Source organism: Micrasema longulum, unplaced genomic scaffold, assembly GCF_059751315.1.
Source record: "Micrasema longulum isolate JH-2025_06_02 unplaced genomic scaffold, ASM5975131v1 h1tg001627l, whole genome shotgun sequence".
Taxonomy (NCBI): Eukaryota; Metazoa; Arthropoda; class Insecta; order Trichoptera; family Brachycentridae; genus Micrasema; species Micrasema longulum.
In genome coordinates, this window is record NW_028278808.1 from 133,534 (window position 1) to 146,981 (window position 13,448).

At 33.9% G+C, this 13,448-nt stretch overlaps 2 protein-coding genes across 2 annotated transcripts in view; one reads left to right on the top strand and one right to left on the bottom strand.

Annotated features, from left to right (window-relative positions):
• The window catches only part of LOC148274534 (nose resistant to fluoxetine protein 6-like), a 63,588-nt gene extending 62,796 nt beyond the window's left edge, over window positions 1–792 (top strand). Inside the window, exon 14 of the mRNA XM_088236972.1 lies at window positions 529–792. The gene's annotated coding sequence lies outside the window, so the exon portion shown is untranslated. The remainder of the gene's footprint in view (window positions 1–528) is intronic.
• A 2,528-nt stretch (window positions 793–3,320) lies between these two features.
• LOC148274535 (nose resistant to fluoxetine protein 6-like) overlaps window positions 3,321–13,448 on the bottom strand; it is a 42,391-nt gene continuing 32,263 nt past the window's right edge. Inside the window, exons 12-14 of the mRNA XM_088236967.1 lie at window positions 12,024–12,198; window positions 5,925–6,067; window positions 3,321–3,591 (exon numbers count right to left, since the gene is read on the bottom strand). The gene's annotated coding sequence lies outside the window, so the exon portion shown is untranslated. The remainder of the gene's footprint in view (window positions 3,592–5,924; window positions 6,068–12,023; window positions 12,199–13,448) is intronic.

Here is a 13,448-nt window from a genome sequence, read left to right on the forward strand (position 1 = left end):
TATATAACCATGACATTTATTGTCAAAAACACTACTCATCTCCTCGATGAAAAAAATCATTATAGCTGAAAAGTTATTAAAAAGTGATGCAATTTAACCCCGTTTTACGGTATGTAGTTTCTTTTTCCGTGTGCCAAAATACTTATACATACTTATGGTTATTGAATAGTTTTTATAAGAAAGATTTTGTGATTATTGTTATGTTTTATTAGATTGCTATATTATGTATTGTAATATTGTTTTATTAGTTAATTATAAACACGCATAAAATTCACCTCCTATTTTCACACTACATTTTATATTCCACACTCCATACACACAAAAAATAAGAACACAAAAATAAATTGTCATTAAAATGAAGAAGTTCAGTGGTTTAAATTTTTTTTTATTTATTAATTGACTATTAAACTAAGACAAATTAAAAAAAAAAATGATGTATCGTATTATCATTGCTATGTTTTTTTAAGGTTTTGTATTTTAAAATTACTCCGTCCGTGACGTCATAAGTTTTTTTCTTTCTTTTATTAGGGCCTTCTACCAAAACATGATAACGTCGGTCAAAAACAAGTTACATAACAAAATTTAAGTCTGTCCAAATGTTCGTAGACAAAAGACTGGATTTCACCCCCTCAGAAGTCACAAATGAAGAAGAATTAAACTTAAAGATTTTTATGTAAACCTCATTAAAGTTCCTTGGTTAGGTTTTATTATGTTATTTTAATTAATCATGAGTGTTTTGCCTTAGAAGGCATCTTCAGACCAGTCCTTAAAGCGTTCGTTGATCAAATAAAAGGAATTTTACCACTGTTTATATCAAATTCATTAACTATCTAGTTTTATCGAGAAATTGTTTATTCAATCAATGATTTATTTATTTAACTTATTTTTTTGTGGTGCAATAACCCCTTAATCTGCTACTTTAAATATGGTCTTGGTAAATATTATTTATATACGGTATTTATTTAAGTAATTTGTTAAGGGCTTTATTTTCTGTAATAAATTTATAATTTTAAATCAATGAAAATGTAATTTAGGAATAAAGTAGGAAGCTTTAAACCAACGTGCATTTCTAAACCCAATTAAATATGTGATAGATTTAGATGAAAAATATTTTTAAAAAGGTTACCACCATAGTTAATTTTAAGCAATTTTATTTTAAACATTTTTTATAGTCATAAATTAAGAAAATTTTGTTTGTGATAAATATGTTGATCACAGTTTTTAATAAATATTAGTTAATAAAAAAGTACGAAGTAAAATAATGTATTTATTTTTTGTTATTCATTTATACAGGTGTAGCACGGTCGTGAGCATTTTCGGTATTTTTTGTTGTTTATTAATTAATTTTTTATATAATATTATTGAACTTAATAATTTTCACGTAGACAACATGTAAAAAAATGCACTGCCAATGTTTTCGGTCAGGAGCCGCCAGTGGTTTCCACCCACCCTTTTCATGGATATCAGTGGATTGGTATTGTAAAAAAAAAAAAAAATTGTTCTTTGTAGTTGTTTAGATTCGGAGTTCCTCTATGAGTAAGTTACATTGCAAAGGTTGATTATTTTGGATTATGTTTAGAGCTATCTACAGAGGCTTTGTAAGGCAGAGAAATTGGCTTTCTTCCTATCTCTTGCTTGTATAGGTCTTGAAACAACAGTTGCGTTCACCAATCTCCATTTTTGCGGGTCTCCGGAGTACCAGAGCTCTCGTGATTAAATGTTTATTTTCCAAAAAATAAATATCTACCCAGAAACAACGCTTTTGATTACTGTCCACAGTTACAGCAATATAAGAATGATCTTTAACAAAGTGATTCTTTGAGCCGAATGTAGCAAAAGAGTCATCCAAATATCGCCACTTGACTAGCCGTAGTAGCTCCGCTCCGCCAAGTACTTCAAACGCCAGAAACTGTGTAGGTATTTAAGATTAAATTTTTTAAAAAGTAAAAAAATTCAATGCTGTGTAAATGTTGCGTTAAAATTTAATTTAAAAATCAAAACTCTGCTCTTACTGTACATAAATAAAAAAACATGACAAACCAAATCTTTCAGTCAGAATTACGAATGCATAAATGAGTAGCAAACATTTAAAAAGTGATTTGTCAAAATTTGAAAAATTGGTTTATCTTAAACAATTTGAGTCAGTCCAAATGTTTGCTGACGGGGTGGATTTTCTCTCTAAGGAGTTATTTAGATCTAAATTGGTTGTAACAGAGAGGGAAACCAATTTTGAGAAGGAATTATAAAAGTTAAGGAATTTACAGGGCTTATGACCTGTCATTGGCTAGTTAAACGGCCATTTTACACACTGTGTTACATTTACCATTTTGCCTATGTTTAAACAATCACATTTCCTAAGTTGTGAAGTATAAGAGCTGAAACCTTTATCACGTGGGTGAGATTCATGCGGCTGAACTAACTCCCTAGGGAAAAAATCCTGCCAGTTTGCAAACATTTGGACATACTCAAAACATTGTTGAATTAACTAACTGGTAAAAGAAGAAGTATTAAAATTGGAAAATTGTTTTCAGGCGTTGCCCAGTAGGTAAATTGGTTCAGCTGGATGAATCTCTACCACTTGATAAAGGTTTCAGCCTTTTTACTTCACAAAAGTCAACAGATGGAAGTGTTGAGGAAATGTGGATGTTTAAACATAGGCAGAATAGTGAATGTTACACATTGTGTAAAATGGCCACTTAAACCAGACAGTGACAGGCCTTAAGCCCTGTAAATGCCGAGACTTCCATATTCTCTTCCCAAAAATATTTAGGGTGATATTAAATTTTATTGCTCATACTGTTTATTTAAAATGCGTTCTTTTTTATACAAAACATGTCCTAAAGATCATATATTGGAAAAAGTTTTTCTTCATTGTTCAAACTGTATAATTTATTGACAAACCATAAAATAAAAGTAATAAAAAAAAAATAATATCAGAATTTAAAGCAGATAGCCAAGATTTATTTGTAATTTTTTTGTTGTTTTTTTACAATAAACATAAAAATAAAACAGAGTATAAAAAAAATAAAGCATAATTACATATCAACCAAATACATATTAATAGAAAAATAGTAAACAAAAAAATCCCACAAAGGCATGGCCTGTTCGTGGGTATACAAGAAAATGTTAATGAATTTTTGCTCCTATAATAAATAATGGACAGTTATAATATTTTTGTATAACATAAGAAAGAAAAAATAAAATATTCTGTAAAAGATAATATGGCATTTTTTAAAATAGTAATTAAAAAAGAAAATAAAAAATATTTTAAAAAAAACACAACAATATTCCTTATTATTAAAGGGTAACGAAATAAATCATAAAAAAAAAAGAGTTCATATCTTTAGTTTATTTTTTATTAAATTGTGTTGCAGGAATATTTTTTAAATCAACCTTAAATATAGCATGGCTTTATTAAGTATTGACATTTTGGTCTATTTTATTTTTCTTTGAGTTTCCTTGTTGGACATAATGTTCTTTTCGTTTGTCAAAATACAAATTCAGGACTTTTTCCAAAGGCTGTTCTACTGATATAACCAATAGGGTAGAACAAAGAAATGTAAGGCCTATCATTCCAAATCCAGCCAATGTCTGAAATTAATAAAAAGAATCGATCAAATATTTCAGAAAATTTTCTCGAGGCTGAAGATATGACAACACCAAAGCCGTGAGGTTGATAGGTCCGTCCGCGTAGCCCGCTGCAACATCAGCTCGGACAATATATTAAACGCTTTGCATCACAAGCACTCATTACATTTCATCTTGGCATTTCGTGTCACCCGGCCACCAGCTCCCCGCCAGTGTTCGCTATTCAAAATTCCTTCTGTACAAAATAATAGGATGTAACTCGTGTGTAACTGTTTTCTTCCTCTTTTCAAAAAAGATGGTACAGAAATTCCATTCATGACTTCCGTCAAAAACTTAGGTATTATCATTCATAAGCATTTAGGGTGGCACGATCAGGTTAATGAAGTAAGTCGTAAACTCTATGGCAGTTTGCACTCACTTAAAAGATTACAGAATTTCTTTCCAATTAATGTTAAGCAAACATTAGCCCAGAGCTTACTTCTTCCACTTTTTGACTATACGGATGTATATTATCCAAATGCTAACTCTGAATTACTTGATAAATAAGAACGATTGCAGAATGTTTGTATACGATATATCTTTGACCTTCGCAAATTCGACCACATAACCGAATATCGCACGCAACTACACTGACTCAGTATCAGGCCTAGAAGAAACATTCACATTCTATCACTTCTTCACAATATTTTAAATAATACCACTTCACCTGTTTATCTGAAAGAGCTTTTACAACCTTTATCACAACATGGACTATCTTTTTGTTCTAGTAACGAGAGAACCCTTTTATTACCCTTTCAGCGCTCTAATTTTCTTGCCTCCTCTTTTACAGTGATAGCTGCTCGATTGTGGAATAATCACCCACTAATGTTAGAGACCTTCTCTTACCTTCTTTATTTACATTTAAGTCAAGATTGAAATGTCACTATCTACATATTTAAGTTGTTCCTTTATCCTTCTTCTTTCCTTCCCATCCTTTCTCCTCTCTTCATAGTTTAGTGTCATTTTTACTTTATTTTGTTAATCTTTGTTTTTGATTTTGTGTAAAATTGTAAGGTTCAATATGTCGATGTACTTGAAGTTTTCTCAAACTTAACGCTAGGTAGAAAGAAATTGCCTTAAGGCAATATACCCGCTCTTAAATGTATGTAAATTGTATATGTATATAATGTATATAATATGTATAAGCAAGCAGCAAGAATGATTTGCAGCAAATAGTCTCTAGAATGTATGATGTATGCCTGGAGAGCGAATTGCGATGAACGAAAGTAAGTCAAAAGTGATGGTATGTGAAAGGGATAGTTAGGTTACTGACTGCATAATAAATGTAAACAACGAATGTCTCGAGCAAGTAGAAGAATTTGTGTATCTGGGAAGCATGTTTTCAAGAGATGGAAGAGTAGAAAAAGATGTTGAAAGAAGAGTGAATGCGGGCAACAAAATAAACGGAGCACTAAGCACTTTAATTTCTAATAAAAATATGTCAATCGAAGCTAAACTGGCAGTGCACAACGGAGTTTTAGTCCCAACACTTATGTATGGAAGTGAAACATGGAAATGGCAGAGGAAGGATGAAAACCCAGTGAACGCGGTTGAAATGCGATCTCTTGGACGAATGTGTGGGAAATCAATGTATGACAGGGTTGCTAATGATGAAATCAGGCGAGAGTGTAAATCTGGGTCAAGTATAATTGATAAGATCAAGAAAGGGTCTCTGAGATGGTTAGGTCACGTAGAACGATTGGTCGACGAAAGAATGGTAAAACAAGTGTATATGACGAAAATGAACGGCAACGTGAGACGAAGACGACCAAGAAAGACGTGGCATGATCAGATAAACCAAAATCTTAAGTCTGGTCATGTCAAAAGCAGACAGAACCGAAGGGCATGTATGACAAGATGTATGAATGTGGAGGAAGCTAGGAATGTATGCCAGGATAGACGTGTGTAGCGGTCCATTCTCTCTGCCTACCTCTACAGGGAAACGGCGTGATGGTAATAGTAGTAGTAGTAGTATGTATATAAAGTGTAAAATAAATAAATAAATAATAAATAACTTTTGTAATCCATTTTTCTCAATGAACCTCAAATCAATTCACGCGCACCCGTCCTACAATAGAATTGGCATATTTTTATGCATATGTTTGATCTTGCAATCTTGCGGTGTATGACAACATGGAACATTATTTGGTTGTCATTTACACAATACATGAAAATCGACGAAGACAGCCGGCCACATTTTGTCTGTTTTCTGCCGACGCGACGTCCGTTCACTAGTGTAGTGAATTTAATGCCATATCTAGTTTTATTTTCGTAAAATAATATATTAAATTTCTTACAATTGTTGAGGTTTCCAGTTGCCAAGGTTTGTCATTCCCCGTCACCAGCACATACAAGAGAATTGGGTTCAGCAAGTACGCCGAGTAAGTCAAGTAACTGAAGGGCATCCATCCTTTAGCTGATAAAAGCGTATTCACTGGCCCTAAAACATATTAAACAATAAATAAAATAGTTTAATGACATTTAATAAATGTTGAAGTAACTTTACTAAAATGCGGATGGAATCAATTTTGTTTATTTATTTACTTATTTACGAACATTGTCCATTTATACAATTCATGGGGTATTTATTTATTTATTGTGGATGACTTATATAGCGCCATTTTCGTAATAAAATACCTCAAGGGCGCTTTACATGGTGATTCTATTGTTAAGTTAATTTAATTGAAGCTTTTAAATTTGTAATTTAATTAAAATAATTTATTTTGTTGTCACGTGCTACGGATTTATTCAAATGATTTAGAGAACAAGTGGGTTTTAAGTTTTTTCCGAAACATCACTTCACTTTCACAGCCTCGCACCTCTGCTGGGAGAGCATTCCATGCCATAGGGCCTGCGACCGCAAATGCGCGTTCACCAAATTTAGTGCGCTGTTTGCGTAGAGGTATAATGACTTTTCCTCTCGCCGTAGACGTAGCTGATCTAAGCGTGAGACGCCTGTCAGCTAGTTCATCTGGAATGCATAGTTCCCTTAGATATTCCGGAGCCGAGTTGTGCAGTGACTTATACATAAGCCAACAGAGTTTGTATTCGACCCTCTGTGGAAAACGTAGCCAGTGTAGCTCCCGAAGTAGTGGAGTGATATGACTGAACTTAGAGATTCCGAAAATAAGTCTCGCTGCGGCATTCAATACAGATTGTAGGCGAGTCATTTTGTTCATTGGGTATTAATATAAAAATAAAAGAACACTTAAAAACATTTAAAAATAAGAAAGAAGCATTAACAAACGTAAGGGACGTCAAAACAAGATATGAACTATTTATTTAGTGCTCGTTTAAATCGTTGTAAACTTAAACCAAAAAAAGTCCAGATCTTGTCTCGAGTTAACAATACGACAAAGACGGGTTATCGGAGAATTAAGGCCACAGTTTGTTCTTTGCTAATCGATGAACAGTATTTCATTGTTTCTCAACCTACGAGTTGAAGTATGGAATTTTATCTGTCCCAGTAATTATGGCACATCGATTACACCATTTAGTATGCCGAACATATATATGTAGTAAAAATTAGAGCTACGTTTTTGTAGACTACAAATATTTAACATTGAAATAGTTTCCACTCTTTAGTCCAAGCATCCACAATACTTTTTGAAGCAAGCGATGTTAGACTGATTCAATGAGATTTATGCAATTCACATAGAATGGAGACCAGACCACGGAGACATATTCAAGAAGAGGGCGAACAGTTGAGCAATAAAGAGTGCTGATTGTACGGACATTAGTAAAATCAGAGGATATTCTGTTAACGAAGCTAAGTCACTTCAGTGATTTATTTACTATATTTGTTGTATGTCAGTTTATAGTCCAGAACAACTCCTAAATCTCTGATGGACTTAACTTTACGAATTTTATTGAATACGCGACCCCCTTACGAGTGAAAAAAATCTGGCCACCCCCAGAATCTTAATTTTACTTTACTACTCGTATGTCAGTGATTTTAATAACTACATATTTAATTTCTTCATATGATGACCAAATCATTATTATTAATCGGGAAATCAAGTGCAAGGTGGGAGCGGGCGCAGTGGGTTGTGAGCAAACGCTTGACGTTTTCTGGATAAAGAAAAAAGAAGAATATCTTGAGTTGCCATGGGAAGTCTTTGTAAATATTAGTGCCATCACCACATCCTACATTACCATGTAAACTAACGTTCTCTTCAATGGCCTATTATAAGTGAAATTTGAAATTTGTGTTTCAAAAATAGAAACACGATTTAACAAATTGTTAAAAAATAAACAGGCATGGCGGTTTCATTGAAATTATTGTTTTTTGTTACAGATTAGGAAATAAAACGCCATCTTTTTACTTTTGCCTTGCCTGTGACCGCGATCTTCCAAGAAAGCCTTTGCGACTTTCTTTCCCAGGACCCGCAGGTGAAAAACGAAATGAAATTTATGAAAATTTCACGATCTTGCACAAAAACTTTGATATAGACCGAAAGTACCGCTGTGCCAAATCCATCAATTCTATAATTTCTTGTTTAAAAATAATTATTGTGAACGCGTCTATCTTTAAAAAAATACCGTTAGATTTTTTTGGAAGCAACAATGACCCGAATTGCGCCTTTCGCAAGGGTCGCTGAAAGTAATAAAAGTCCGTTCGCCCAGGCAATCGGGAGCCTATTGTTCTTGCCGAGAAGGTACCCCAAGAACCAGCCACATGTCAATATTTGTGAAGCTCAGGACACTTTTAAAAACGCGAATAGTAATAGTTTAAAATAATATTTATATTTTGAAATCCAAATCACTTTATTTCCATGAATAACATATTTATATATTTTACATTTTTTATGAAAATTATAACGACAACCATCACGCCGTTTCCCCGTGGAAGTAGGTAGAGAGGATGGAACGCCACGTCACTCTATCTCATCATATAGACTTCGCTTCTTCTACCTTCATACCTATTCTCGTTCACGCTCGCCGATTATTCCGATTCTTATCATAAGTTAATTATAAGACTAGGTAATTTAATATTTAAGTAGTAGAATAAGTTTTAAGAAATCATTTGGCGGGAAAGACGGAATTCGGCGGGAAAAGAAGACCGCCCCAACCGAAGCGTGCGCCCGCCAATGAGAGCGACGAGACCAACCGGGAAGGGGGGACGTCTAAAAGATGATAAAAACCGTGACGCCCGCTTCCCGGACTCTCTTCCTACGGAATCTCTTCCTTGTTAGACTCTCTTCCACTTAGACTCTCTTCCACTTAAACTCTTTCTACGGACTCTCTTCTACTGCGTCAGTTGACCTCAAGGGTCACGGGCGGGTGCCTTGCCATCCCCGTGGCCCAGTCAGCAACCCAGTCGGCAGCCCAGGAGAGAAACCACCGCGCTGGCTAACCAGCCCTGACGCCGTAGCCCCAACGCTGCCGCCTACGACGCAAACCACGCGCTCACGTCGCCGCACCACGGTGACGCAGCCCACGCGCCCACGCGCCAACGCGCCCACGCCGCTGCGCTCATGACGAGCCGCCCACGTCGTGCGTCCCTCCACGCACCCGACGTCACTTCTCATGCCCCGCCATGGGACAGGAAGCCACGCCGCCGCTCATGACGAGCCGTCCTCGCGGCACATCTCACCGCAGCTGGACGCCACCGTCCCAGCTACCCCTGTCGCCGCAGCCAGATGCTGCCTTCCCCTACGATGCACCACGCCGCCGCCCACATCGCGTCCTGTGCCCACGCCGCACGCCAAGGACCCACGCCGCCTTCGCGTCACCACGCCGCGCGCCGCATCAGGGCGTAAGGTTAATTTTAAGTTTATTGTTTAAGTAGGTTAAGGCTAATTCTAAGTTAGGTAAGACTTTGTTCATAATTTAATTTAAATACATTTAATATCCACAATTATCTTTATTCCTTTCTTACCCCTCCACATTGACATAATTAAACTGAATGCAACTTTAATCTCATTGTTATTCTTTACGAATAACTGGCGCCCGACTAAACCAAACGTCTCTCACTCACTTAATTAATGTTTTTTTTTTCCTCTAATTTTTATTTAATAATTTTATATATTTTTACTTTTAATTACCTTTTTCGAGGTTGTCAAGTGGCGCCCGAAACGTGGGGCTTTGCTTTAATGTAATATTGCAGAATTTTACGACTCTGAGACTTAGTAATAATATTTAGAGTAATTATATATACATTGCGCATTCAGTTTAATTATGTGGAGGAAAAATTCAGTAAATATTCGTACCATGTTACTTTTCAATTTTTGCATATGGTATGCTTAATTATTTGTACTTGTAAAGCCAAAATTATTATTTTGTGTGTGCATATTATGTTTTATTAATCTAAATGTGAATTTGTTGTTTTAGCGCGGGATAATCGGAAGCGTAGAAATTTAGGTAGAACAAGTCTTGAGTTTATTTGTTTCATTGCTAATATTCAATTACATTTTAAATCATGGTTTCATATTCGTGTAGCTAGTCCATTTTATATTCGTTTTTTTTTGTGATAATTTTAAATTTTGTTTTGTACGTTGCGTCGCGTACCGCATAGCACCGAAACAGTTAGCAATTACCTTAAATCTCGCCAGAGGGACACAAGATTAAATTCTAGTGGGAATCTTGCAATATTCCGAGGGGAAAATCAACTGTACGTTTGACAGGAAAATTACGAAAGACGAAGCCTGGATGGCCAAGTCTTACGGAGGATTTGATTCGCGAATATCACAGTAGTATGTAGTGAGAACGAGGAAAGGTTATGTTAATTCCAGAATTGTTACGTCCCGATTCAACACACTGTTTACGCCCAAGTACTCCAAGTAAGTTCGAATCGCCGTTTTAAATGCAAACGCTGGCTGCGAGCGCAGACATTTTAAGGGATCGACATACCTCAGACCTCAGTCTGACCGCGTGCTACAGCAGATATTCAACGAAGGACCCAGCTAGTAGTTAGTTATTAAGTAGTATAAGAACCGCGAATTAATTTTAGATGTTTTTTTTTAAATTTATTTAAGTATTGATGGATTTGTCAAATTAGAGTAGGGTGGATTGATATAGACTGACTATAGATGATAGACTATTATTAAATTCCCGCCAAACTGCAGAAGCAGTTTTTTTGCAGGGATTTCTCTCTTTAAACATTTTTGTAACATAATATAATAAATGTTTACATAAAATATTTTTTTAAAAAAATCTTAAAAATATCAATAAAATAAAAGTTTTAAAAAAATTAAATACAAGTTAATCAAGTCTTTTTTGAAAACGAAATATATAAAAAATAATAAACCATCACTTTTTTTGACACTGTTTTAAATTGTTTGGTTTCCCCATTTTTTTATATTTTTTTTTTTTTTTTTATAGACTAAACTTAGAATTTAAGAAAAAGATTTTTAAAACCAATTTTACTTTGTTTTTATTCATATCACTATTTTTTATTTCGTCCGGGAGTCTCTTTACTATGCGAGGGAGTATATACGCCCTGGTCCTCTCTCCATACGCATTTATGGCTCTTCTTTCTATGAAGTTTCCTCTCGCTTTTTGGCGCGTTTCATGCTTATGTGATATTGGCGTTTTATAGAAATCCATGAAGTCCTCTGTTACCAGGCGATAGTATATCATATTCTGTACCGTCAAAACTTTACACATCGGGAAAAGATTTTCGTAGTCATTTTGAGTTATTAAGTTGGTTTTACTTGCTAACATTTTAAGGAATCTAATTTGTAATTTTTTTATCCTATTTGTATACGTTGTAAATGTTATCGGCATTAACTTCGTAACACTTCATTTTACATTATTATGAAAATAAAACTTTGTTATCAGTAAGATAACCATCCATTCATATGCCAACACCTTAGATAAGAAAAAAACCCCCCTGCTCTAAGTTTCACTGATTAATTTGTTTATTTTTTGTTTAGATTCGATGACATTGTGAACAATATTCTGTGTTTATAATATTAGCTTTATATCACCCGTCGATGGGAGGAGTGCTCTCCCGAAACTATAGTTGTGTTCTTGTAAAAGAATACAATTGTGTAACACTGATAACAAAGTTTTATTTTCATAATAATTTAAAAAAAAAAGTGTTTGATATCTTGTATTATAAGTTTAAATTTGGAGTTCTACAAAATAAACACCAAATCAATCAATCAACATTAGTTTAATTTATTTATTATTGAATAGAATTATATAGTCGTCATTTATTGACGTTTGCCGGAAATTCAATGAAACAATGTAAACAATAATTTGAACGTAGAGGAATCGTTAGAGGTGGCTTCATTGTAAAATCCTATTAAACAGAGTGACTTTATATGCGTTTTTAAGATATAGTACGTTTTATTGTTTCGCGTCAAAATCTATTATTTGTAAAAGAATCGTGGTTTTGATGTCCCCTTGTTGACGTTTGTTAAAACTTCTATTTAAAAAAAAAATGTTACCTCCATAGCCAGTTAAGCAAGCAAAGATGATCCATCCGAATGAAACCGCAAAAGCGTTTCTGGAGAACATTGTATGTAAAATGCTGAAGTACATGGGGAAGTTGCGGTCGGAGAAGGCGAGCAGTAGGTACAAAATTATTACGAGATTTACAATCCACAGGATCCACACAAAGATCTGAAAAAAATATCAATCATATATTTTTATTTGATTTAATAGCATAATTATACATTTTTACAATTTAAAAAAATTTCACTTGATATATTTTTACTAAAACTAAAATCCCACCAAGCCACTTTTTGTAGCTTGTTGGTGAAGATTATATTTATACTGACTTAATAATATTATTTACATTTATAAAAACAATGAATAACATATAAAAATTAACAGCCGGAAAGATCAGAATAAACATGTTTATACAAATAATAATATGTAAATTTATTTTTTAAATACAAGAAAATATATGAAAAAATATATTATTATTTTTTTATTTTTTTATTTATTTACAATTTTAAAAAACCCGTTAGGGTTACATTAGAAATTTAATATTGTCTAGTCATTTTATGTCTCGTCTAGTCTAGTTAGTTCAGTCATCATGTGCTTTTTCAGATTGATTTTAAATTTGTCTCCATTAAAAGTTTTCAAGTAGTAAGGTAGGTCGTTGTAGTGTTTAAGTCCATTATGTAGTATTTTTGACTGTCCTGTGTTTGTCTTTGCTTTTTCAATATGATAGTGTTTTTGTTGTCTGGTGTTATATTTATGTATGTCAGCATTTTTGGCTAATATTATGTCGTCGTCTTGTATGTTTCCCAGTGTTATTTTGTGCACAATTTTTAAGGTCTCAATTTTAGTCAAGTAGTACAGTAGTACACCTAAGCTACTATTCATATATAAACTCTTGATCGAGTAGCCACTCTCTTATTTTGCTCTTGTTACAATGTGCGTTAAATTCAAGTTCTTTTGGTAATAAATTAAAAATTCAAGGTACTAAATATTTGAGAGTTCTATTTCCATATTTATTACATACTTTTGGTACTACCAAGCCATCATTAGACGTGAAGCGTGTATTATGGTTATGTTTGAGAGGAAACTTGAATGTATTACTACGAAATCGTTCCAAAATGATGCAAAGCCACAGTAGTCCTCGAACAGGCAGAGTTTTGATTGTTTTGATATGAACCAGATAATCTGTTATAGGTCCTGTCAGATGTGCAGATATTTTAGTTTCTAAAAATAATTTTACAGCTGAAAAATAGTTTTAAAATAATTTCTGCGAATTTATCATGTTCAATAAATTTTATTGCAACAGAGAGGGAAAACATTATTGAGAAGGGAATATGGAAGTCAAGCATTCACAGGGCTTATGACCTGCCATAGGCTGGTTAAAGTGGCCACTTTACATACTATGTAACATTCACAATTCTGCT